The following is a 10,774-nucleotide window of genomic DNA, read 5'->3' on the forward strand; positions in this document are numbered from 1 at the left end:
TAAAACTAGCAATACAGTCTATAGGATCGGAGTGATTCATAGATAGCTGGACAGGAAATGTTTGCCTTTTACAAACTCACACTTCTTGTGTGTAGCATATTTAGGGTTGAAAACTTTCATACAGAACGCTGAAGCCCCCAAACAACAGCCTTTTAATCAACAGCTTTTGAAACACATTATTTGGAATTGGCAGCAGCTTAGGAAATATAACCTTTTCCTCCAAATACTTGAGCACAAATCCTGCAAAAACAGAACTTCTCTGATAACTATCAACTCTGCTTTTTTAATGCTTTACATTTAGAATCATAGCCTATAAGACGACTAGGAAGCCCATTTGTTCTGAACACAAAGGAAGGTTTCTATGGAGTAATAATTAGGAGCAAAAGAATTTATCTACTTTTCTTTGTAGTAACCATCAACTCTAAACCTCTTCCCATCATCCCACATAACTCTGATCGGGATAATTGAATTTTTTCAGACTCAGATAACCCACACATAACACTCAATAAAAGAACCACTGCTATATTCATAGTACAGAGGTTGACTCTGCAGAGAAGGCTGGAAAGTAAACATGAACTGTTTCTGTGGTTCTGGGTTGTGGCTAATATGTTGTCATTTCTGCTAAGGTCAGCAATGGGAATTTAAGAAAAGGGTTGATGAACAAGAGCAGCACAACCACAAAAAAGTAGACAATTACTGGAAAATGCATAAAAAGTAGACAATTATGGGGAAATGCACAAAAAAGTAGACAAATATAGGGAAATGCACATAATGGAGAACTTAGGATGTTGAATTTTTAACCGCAAAGATCTCATTTATGTTAACTACATACCATTACCTATGGTATCAAAGGTGGAATTAACGTTAAGAGTTCCATTACTTTCTCACTGAAAACAAATGGAATGATTTCATGATCTTTACCATCTCAACATTACAGTGCATGCTTTATAATAATATAAACCCAGAACCAAACTAGATAAGACCTACTTCATGTAGACTTTTCTTCTGTAGTCCTCAACTTACAATACTTGGTTCAGGGATCACTCAAAGTTACAATGGCACGAAAACAGTGATTTATGACTCTTTTTTACCCTTACAACTGTTGTAGCATCCCCATAGTCACTTGATCAAGATTCTGATGCTTGGCTATTGACTCATATTTATGACAGTTGCAGTTCCAGGATCATGTGGTCACCTTTTGCGATCTTCTAACAAACAAAGTCAATGGGAAAGTTAGATTCACTTAACAACTGTGATATTAATTAAACAACTGCAGTGATTCACTCAACAACTGTGGCAAGAATGGTTATAAAATGGGGCAAAATTCGCTTAACAACTATCTCACTTAGCAACATAAATTTTGGCCTCAATTGTGGTCCTTCTATTGCCAGTAGCTGAAATAAAGTGAGCAAAAGCAAAACCGCAACATGGAGGTAGATGGCGTTCGACTGGCATCCCTGCCATTGCACTGAACTTCTAGTTCTATTCCACCAAATGTCACATTGCCGAGCTAATGTAGGACCCCACACAGTTAAAGAAAAAATGACTACCCTGGTTGAGTTAGTGGCTTTAGTTGTTATCTGTACATCAGATATGGAATGGAATGGAGTAGAGTGGAGTGGAGTGGAATGGAATGGAACGGAACGGAACGGAACAGAACAGAATAGAACAGAACAGAATAGAACAGAATAGAATAGAATAGAATTCTTTATTGGCCAAGTGTGATTGGACATACAAGGAATTTGTCTCCAGTGCATAAGCTCTCAGTGTACATGCAAGTAACAAGTGATAAATCATGATCATAATTATAAAATGCAATCATAAATTATAAAGTACAGCACTCAGTGATCATCATAGGATACTAAATAAAGCAATCAACATAACTAATAAAATACAAACAACAAGTTATAGTCATAACATGCTAAAGGAATAGGTAATAGGAAAGATGAGAAGGATAACATTAATGCAGCCCTACTATGTGGTTTGATATCTCAGGGCAAAGACAGTGTTGTGGGAATTAGTTGTTTAGCAGAGTGATGACATGGTGAGAAAAACGTCCTTGTGTCTAATTGTTTTGGTGTGCAATGCCCTACAGGGTTGCCTTGAGGGAACAAGTTGAAAAGTTCATGTCCAGGATGTGAGGGTTCTGTAGATATTTTCACAGTCCTTTTTCAGACTCTTGCAATATACAGATCTTCATACATACAATATCTGATGGACAATATGCAAATAAGTATGATGTGATTGCTGCAAAAAGCTCTAAGTAAGACTATCTTAAACAAAAAAAACACATGCACAGTATATTCACGGAGTAACCCTGCTTTTAATTTTTTTTGTTTATCTGTAAAATTTAAAGTAGTCTTTGTTTGACAAAATGACATTTTGCATTTCTCAGTCTTGATTCCCAAATCAACTTGCTATAAATGGTAAAGGGAAAAGAGCTAGGTGTCAGGGTTCTGACCGAAGCCTTAATTGAATCATGAACCTCAACCTTCAAAAGTAATCAAGTTATTTATTGGGAGCTTCATGTCGGCATAAACCAAGTGAAGCAAACTCTGACCTCATTTAATTCACACTTTGGCTTTGACTCTGTTTCCCCCTCCCCCAAGATGTGTCATAGTCACATTCCCCAACAACGCAATTTTGTGGGTTGTAGAAGCCACTCCCTCCGGCCATTGTGGGTCTGCATGGAGATGACTTTGACTGTGCCGGTTGAAATGTGCTTTGTTTTGACTGAAGTGCAAGTTCCTTGATGCAGCTGCGAAGCTTGATTCCCCATTCCCCTTGCCTATGGCAACTTGAGAGCATGTCAGGAATGCTTCATGAATTGACATTAGGAATATAATGGTTGGTGGCCCTTTGAGATAGTTGTCTCTTGAAAGAGGTTTTGCAGTAATGGAAATCCTACCTGGGAAGTTGTGTTAGCCTTTGTGCAACAGGTAGAAAATATTTTCACCACAGACTTTTAAAAAGGATGATCTAAACTAGCATTGGACATTGGTTAATGTTTGTTTTCTAACTTGACATTTCATCTTGCTTTATTGTTGCTCAATCGTAGAGCATAGTTTTTCCTTATCATTTACCCCTTTCTAGATTATTATATCTGAGAAAGCAGGATATAGATATCTCAATAAAATACATTCACACTGTAAAGGTATGAAGTTAAGATATCCCAACTGCAAAAGACAACAGTGCTAGAATCCCCATTATTCATACTTTATATAAACTCTTATACACCAAGAGAATCTCACAATAATATTCTCTATTTCTTTTTCTGCTGGTATAGAATTGGACAGCTAACATGCTTGTCATATTTATTGTCAATATAAATTCCAACCTCTTGATATCTAAGGCTATGACTGCAGTGAAGTATCAGCTCTCTGGCTAAGAGAATTTTTGATAGCCAATCCACAAATTCCCTTGAGTTTCAGTGGACTTATTTGGCAGCAGTAGCCATAGCAATGCTCCCATCAGAACCGATTAATCCAGACTGTGGTTTAGAGTGGACAGTTTAATTTTCTAAAATCTCTCCAAATTCCCATTGGATACTTATTGTGGGAAACAAACATAGCTCTCGATTCCTAAATGATGAAGAATTATAAACATTGCTTCCGCTGGAATTAGCCAGCACTGATTTGAATATAATTAAAATATTTAAAGAGCTGTTGAGGACAGGAGTATCTTTATTTTGCTGTATTGTCTGGCTGTTGTCCAAGAATGCCACTGGCTGATATTGAACTTGTTATGGAGATGTCTGTAAAACAGCAAGTGCTCAGGATCAAAGTTTACTGTAGGCATAAAAGGAAGCAGGCATTACAACATTAGTTCCAAGGATCAACAGACACTATGGACTTTATATATATGTAATATATATGTATTGCTTAGTCCTGGATAGCTAGACTTTTTATTATTTGATAAGCCACAGAATAAAACATCCTTGTAAGATTGCAAACATCTTTCATAAGAAATTCCTGCATGCTGCTTATATTAATGAGTTGTAGCAGGTTATGAAAATCCTTTGTCATTTGGCCTGCTTTCTAAAAGATATAAACATATTTTTTCATAATTCACTGTATAACTGAATTATGTTCACTTTGGTCAAGTTTTAGGAATTGCTCATAGCCAACATACAGTAGCTGAGGCTATAATTGAGAGGTCCTTGTGGTCTTTGAGCTTGGTTCTTTTCTTGCAGACGTTTCATTGCCCAAACTAAGTGATATCATCAGTACTAGTAAGGAGTGGGGTTTTCTCTCAGTTTATATTCTAGTGGCGTGCTATAATTCATAAGCACGATATCTCAATTATCTGAACACTAAAAGAAAGAAATTGAATAATGTACACATTGTACATTGTAAATCTAGACAAAATCCTGAACTTCAAAAAATGAAAAGAAAATAATTTGTGTTTCATATATTTGAAATACTTGAAATACTTCATATAAACTCATATGATACTTATATGTGAATAGATAGAAGGGGCACATTTAGTGTTCAAGAAGGCATATCTGGAGATTTCAGCCTACCTATTGCTGCAATAATAACCTCTTTGTGATAGAACTTTGGTTTGAAATAGATGGGGAATGGCAACTTAGATATTTTTGCCAAGGGCTGATTCAATCTCTGAGGTGTTCATCTTAGCCAGCAGTTGTTGATGGTTGGAAGGATCCATATGGATTGTCCAAGATTTCTTTAGGTTAATTAGAAAATCCTATATAAACCATTTCTACCACTAAAAGAGTAAACTGTTAGTAAGCTTGCTTTCATACACAGAAGGAAATGTCTGCCTCATGCATTAAAATGTCTAGTATTGACTATTTTTGATTCATAATGTAGAAAGTTAGCATCCACCCCTCTCCTAGAAGAATGAAATATTCTAGGAAATATTAAAAAGGCAGAATGTTATATTTCCCTGGATTAAGAAAAGGAGAAAGCAGCTTCCTGCAGCTCCCTGCCCCTCCCCCCCTTCAGCTCCAGGTTGATGGGATTAAGACATGGCCCTCAGGAAATGATAGGATTACCCATCTCACCACATGGCACCTGGGAAGATTGCATTAGCCAGCATTCAGGTGAAGCCATGTGGTCCAGACAAAGTCTACAAAGTTAGCTAAGACCCCCACTCCTGGGAGTCTGACAATCAACGGGATACATTTCTTACACAGGAACAGGAAACACTAGGGTGGGGCCCAACAGAGGGTATGAAACCAAGGGATTCTCAACACCCCTTCCCTTTTCGCCCAGGAGATCCAAGCCATGTGGTCCTGTTCATCATTAAACCATCTTTCTAAATAGGTTCCATGTTTCCAGTGTCTTTTTCCCCACTTGGAACTGGACCCAGAAGGATATTTCTCCCAACAATAACCAAGTTGTTCCACAACCTTAGCAGTGTGAAGATATATGAATTTCAACTCCCAGAGTTCTCTAGGCAGCATAAGTTGAAGTTTGCACATCTTCAAGTTGGCAAGGTTGAGAAACACTGTCCTATAGTATCATTCTAGCAAAGATGTCCGCAGAGTCAATATGGAGGTGATAACAGTCATAAAAAACCACAAAAACTTGGGCCACAGCTTTGTGGCCATTATCTTGTGGTGTTTTTTTTGATAATGTTCTGCAGATATTTCTGATCCCTAATCTTTCTGATAGAGTTTGATATGACTTGTGGTCCAAAATATCTGATGGGTTCAAGTTGGGAATACAGGGACAGGATAGGCCAGTAATCTGTGGGATCTAACATGGCCCTTTTCTGTTGTTTTCCATCTCTTCTACAGAAACCTTTGGATCCTATCTATAACAGAGCCCATGTAAAGTTAGCAAGCTGCAGATTTTTCCCATTTAAGTTGGCAGAACCAGGAAGAAATATTTGAAACTTTGCCACATTTCATTGACATTTAAATTAAACAGCTTGGGAAAACAGCATAAAACATTGTTGCAGAGTTAAAAATATTTTACCCTTTCTAAAAAAAGAGTTTTACAAGGACAGAGAGACAACAAACTGCAAAAAATGTGAACAATAAATTGCCCATAGGATCCTCCAATTATTCTTTCCTTTTGGATAACATGCTCTGGAACATTAATAAAGCATATGTTACACTAGATATCTTCCAGAAAGTTGCATGATTGACTAGAATTTATTGAATTTGTTTCTAGCAGAAAGCTGCTGTTTTCTTTTAAAATGTCCTGCAAGATTCCTCTTTATGGCACAACTGATAATCTGAACCATATGCCTCTTTTAAAATGGTCAGGGCTGCAACACGTAGTTGGTTTGAGGCATAGTTTAGTCAATCAATTAATGCAAAGTGCAAAACAAAATGTTAATGCCTCATCAAAGACCCCAGAGATTCAGCTGGATTTTAGAAGAGTTTCCAACATGGTCATGTGGAATCAAAAGCAATTTTTAATGTTATAGTTTGTCTGGAAGAGCACTGTGCTGCTATAGCAAAGACTCAATTAACTCATTCAGGATGGGAATAAAGCACTCTTTTCAAAATTAGGTGGAAAAAAGTAACTTCATGGAGTTCAAGTCCCAGGAGGACTTCCTTCAAGGAAGGAGAAGGCATTGGAGGATGCCTTTAGATGCCCAGCAAAATCACTGCGTAATTGGGAGGGAAATAATCGGTTTTTGTTAGCATAGGAAGAAATGTAACAGGGAAGCTGTAATCCTAGGTTAGGCAAGACTAAGGTGCTTTGTCAAATGGAACGGCATGCAGATTTTGTCTTTAGAAATTCTGGAGTTACTGTAACATATTCATGTGAAAAATGACAAGTAATGTTCAAAGGATTTTGAAATGCTTTCATTTCAGCTGTCCAGAAAATATTTGCCATTCCTTTCATATTTTACCAATTTAAAAACAGCATTGATGGAAACAGTTGGTTTGTCCCTACTCTGTTCATCCACCAGTGTGAATTCACAATGCTGCTTTTCTTAGTATCTAGAGCAGTGTTTTTCAACCTTGGTAACTTTAAGATGTGTGGACATCAACTCCTAGAATTCCCCAGCCAGGAGGATTCTTAAAGTTTAAGTATACATATTTTAAATTTGCCAAGATTGAGAAACGCTGATCTAGCAGGTTTTTTGAGAACTAGCCTATTTTGCTTTACGTAGACTTCCCACGCCAAGTCACTCTATCCTTAAAGAATATTAGTAGAAAAGGCCGGGTTTCTCACTCTGCCATTTTTGAATATATGATTAGTTTGGAAAACATCTTGCTGAAGAAGGACGATCGAATAGGGGTTCTTGCTTTTTAAACTGGGGCCTATTTAAATACTATTTTAGGTGCATTTTAAGCAGGTACATATTTTACCATCATGAATAATTAAGTTGTAACTTCAGGTCAATGCTGTTTTAAAGAGGGTCATTCCTGGAAACAATTTTACATGTCATAAATATTAAACCCAACAAAAGGAGGAAGCAAGTAGCATTAAGGGCTAAAATGTGGAAACAAAATATGCATTTAGATATTTGTGGGTGGGACAAGAGAGCTCTCTGGATATCTAGATCAATGAACTTCAAGAGTAAAGTGATAAAATGTTACTTTTGATTTTTTTTAAAGTCAGAAAATTAGTTGCATTCATCCTACTTAGGTTTATATTTCCAGACTATAGATATGGCTGAATGTACAATTTTCAGACAGATGATTATCAAAGTATATTCTTGTATTTCCTCCAAAAATAATTTGGAAGAACTGCTTTAGATCTTGTGTAAGCACAATTCCTCTCTGCTACTAATAAAAGCAGTCCCATCTGTTTTCAAGCTCCCATGTAAGTCTTAAAAAAAGATTTAACAGCTAGAAGTGCTTGTTTTTGTACTTGGATATAGTCTGAAGCAGTTCTGAATCATCTTCTGAGCATGCATAGCCTTAAGTTCTGTTCCCTTTTGTTCTATGAAGTAGCAGACAGGAAGCTATGATTCAGACAAGCTTCTTCATCTTGTGATTTCTCAATGGTAAATTAGTTCTGTTTTGGGACAGAAAAGTTATTGATGTAAAGGTAAAGTTCTTCAATGTAAGAGTACCAGGTCTGGGCTACAAAAGACCGGCAACCACTAAATGACAGCAAAGAGTGAGCCTTATTTTTTTAATTGTACTCCAACTAAAAGATTCAAAAGAAGGAGGGGTAACCTGTGACGCTCAGAATAATTTTAAAATCTCTTTGTAAATCATCAGATCAGAGCATTAGTAAAAGTAATCAGTTTCTTCCCACCAGTTGTTGTGGGGGGAAAAGAAATTAACAGAGAGAAAAGGAAGAGAATTAGTCATCTCACCAATTCTTGGGTCTGTCCTCATCATACAATGACCCAGTTATCTCTTGTTTTAGAGCCAGTATCTTTCTCCACTAGTATAATGGTCCTTAACAGGAAAACGTTTGCTCATCCCTACTCGACTGATTATATCCCATCAAATCATATTTAACATAGCAAATACGTAGATTTTCTCCATGATGTTCCATCCCTAACCTGTTCTTTCACCATCTTGCTGTTGATTGTCCTCTTCTCTTTCTTCCCACCATTCCCAGCATTAGAATATTTCCAGAGAGCTGGGTCCTCGCTTAGAGTGTCTGAAGTAGGATAATTTGATCCTGGTCATCTGTACCGCAAAAGGGAACTCTGGGTTGATTAGTTCGATGATCCATCAGTATGGTTTTTTTGGCTGTCTAGAGAATATTCTCAGGACCCTATAGGCTGTAATTTTAAGCCCTAAAATGTCTGGTTCCAAAACTGCGCATAGTCCACGAGTTTCCTTTCTGTTAACTTCAAAGACTCTTCTAACATGCATGATGCTACAGATGGCAAAGCTTTGAGCTGGGAAATCTTAAAATATAAGCTCTAAAATAGCTCTATCAGAGATAAGCTACGTGCCCTCCAACCTCCTGCTCTGGTGCTATAACTCCACACATTCTCCCAGGCTCTCCGTTTTACTTAAAATGTTGAATGCAGCCACAATTCTTCCAAATCTTGTCCACTTCCATTCCAAGGCTAGGTGAAGCAATTTTCCCCCCCTTGAAAACAGATATTGAAGTGTAATGGCCTCAGGGCAATCTTCTCTGACATAAGTGATTTCCAGTTGCAACAGAACTTCTCAAATTGCCTACCATTCATTCTACATAGGAATTCTGGAAGGGGAAATCCTAACACTTCTGAAGGGTGTCAGGTTGAGGAGGGCTGTTTCAGGAGACATTATAAAATATACCCTGTAGTGGGGAACAAATCCTTCACAGCCTCTTGGACTGATTTCAGAGCCAAGTGTATGCTTTTATCTTTCAATTTGTTAAACTTCTTAAAAGGAAAAAATAAATTGGTCCTTAAAAAATAAGTCATCTTCAGTAGAAATTACCAAAATTACTTCCTAGAATTTATGACAAAAAGAATGAAAGGACTTTAATGAAGAGACTTTTATATATTTCTGAAAATAGAATAATGCATGGATGAACATTTTGAAGTCCCAAGTTAGCCTCTGGACCCTCCAAGGCCCCAATCACTTCTTCATTCACCACTGATTTTTTTAATAAATACATCCAACAATTTTAAAATTGGATATGGAAGGAGAATGTAATGGTGGCTGTCAAGTTTATGGATTTTTTTCCTTCCTTCTTCTCTTGAAGCTAGTAACCCATTCGGCAATTCAATCAATCTGCGCTGATCTTTTCCAAAGCATTTGTGCAGCTGCATCCCAAAGTCTTGACAGAAAACAAAATATGTTGAGATAAAAGCATCATCTCTAAGAGAAAGCCTGCAGTTCTGTGCGATGTAAGGTTGTAAAAGTATTACTGCTTTAGTTCATCATCTGATTTTCTTTTTCTAGAGAGCAGGAAGGAAAAGGATTTCCAGTAAAACTAGACATATAATTTTTTTTGAAGGCAACTTGTTTCCTTGGCTGAGCCCACATCAGTGCAAATTCAGCATATTGAACTGATGTACACACCAGCCTTCCTTTTGAAAAATATCCTGTGTGAGTCCACATCAGCAAATATTTGAAGAGTAAGGCTCGTGTGCCAAAAACATAATGACTTACATATGCAGCTAGTGGCATGTGAGATGGATGTATCTCTGTTGTTCTAGTGAACTGTTCTTGATATATAATATTGGAATAAGTACAGGACGCCTTGTTGGGGATGGGGGTCAGGGAGGGGAGTTATTTCACACTAGTCCATATCATCTTCCCTGTGATCTTTCTCTGGTGATGCTGGAGTTTGACTCAACAGTGGACTGATGAGGTCAATGAGCAATTTTGGTCTGGAAACAGTTATTGGGAACGGAAGGGGGAAGAATATTGCAATCACACCTTTACCCTGGTTTATTGTTATTCAAAATACTTTTTGCTGGTCCAGTTAACTGAAACTCAGGCAGGCAAGCAGGCAGGTGCATACACAGCCCTCACAATTCATAATAACAGCATGGCTACACCTCCATTTCAGTTATAAAATATCTGAGTTGCAAATTGGTTTGTGTTTCACTCTCTCTCTCTCTCAGAGGCACAATGCGGCTGTCTTGTAACTAATTGTTGAGAGCTGCCTTTATTAGGACTGACATACACAAAACGGCTGTCACAGGCTCCCAGCTACGTTCACATCCACATGTTTTTCTTTCTAGTTACTCCTCCTGGCAGCTTTCAAGAGGTAGAAAGGAGCTCCAGGGAAGATCCCAGCATCCCTGAGCAAATGTATGAATAGCTAAGCGAAGTGAGATGCTTTGTTTACTTTATAAGCTTTGATTTCAGTTTTCTTTAAAATAGCAGTTTTTAGCTGCTGATGTGGAAGAGGCTGATGAAAGAGAATCAGTGCTT

The sequence above is a fragment of the Notechis scutatus genome, chromosome 2 (assembly GCF_049901735.1).
Source record: "Notechis scutatus isolate UNSWTSFEM ecotype Mainland chromosome 2, rNotScu1.2, whole genome shotgun sequence".
NCBI classification, from domain to species: domain Eukaryota; kingdom Metazoa; phylum Chordata; class Lepidosauria; order Squamata; family Elapidae; genus Notechis; species Notechis scutatus.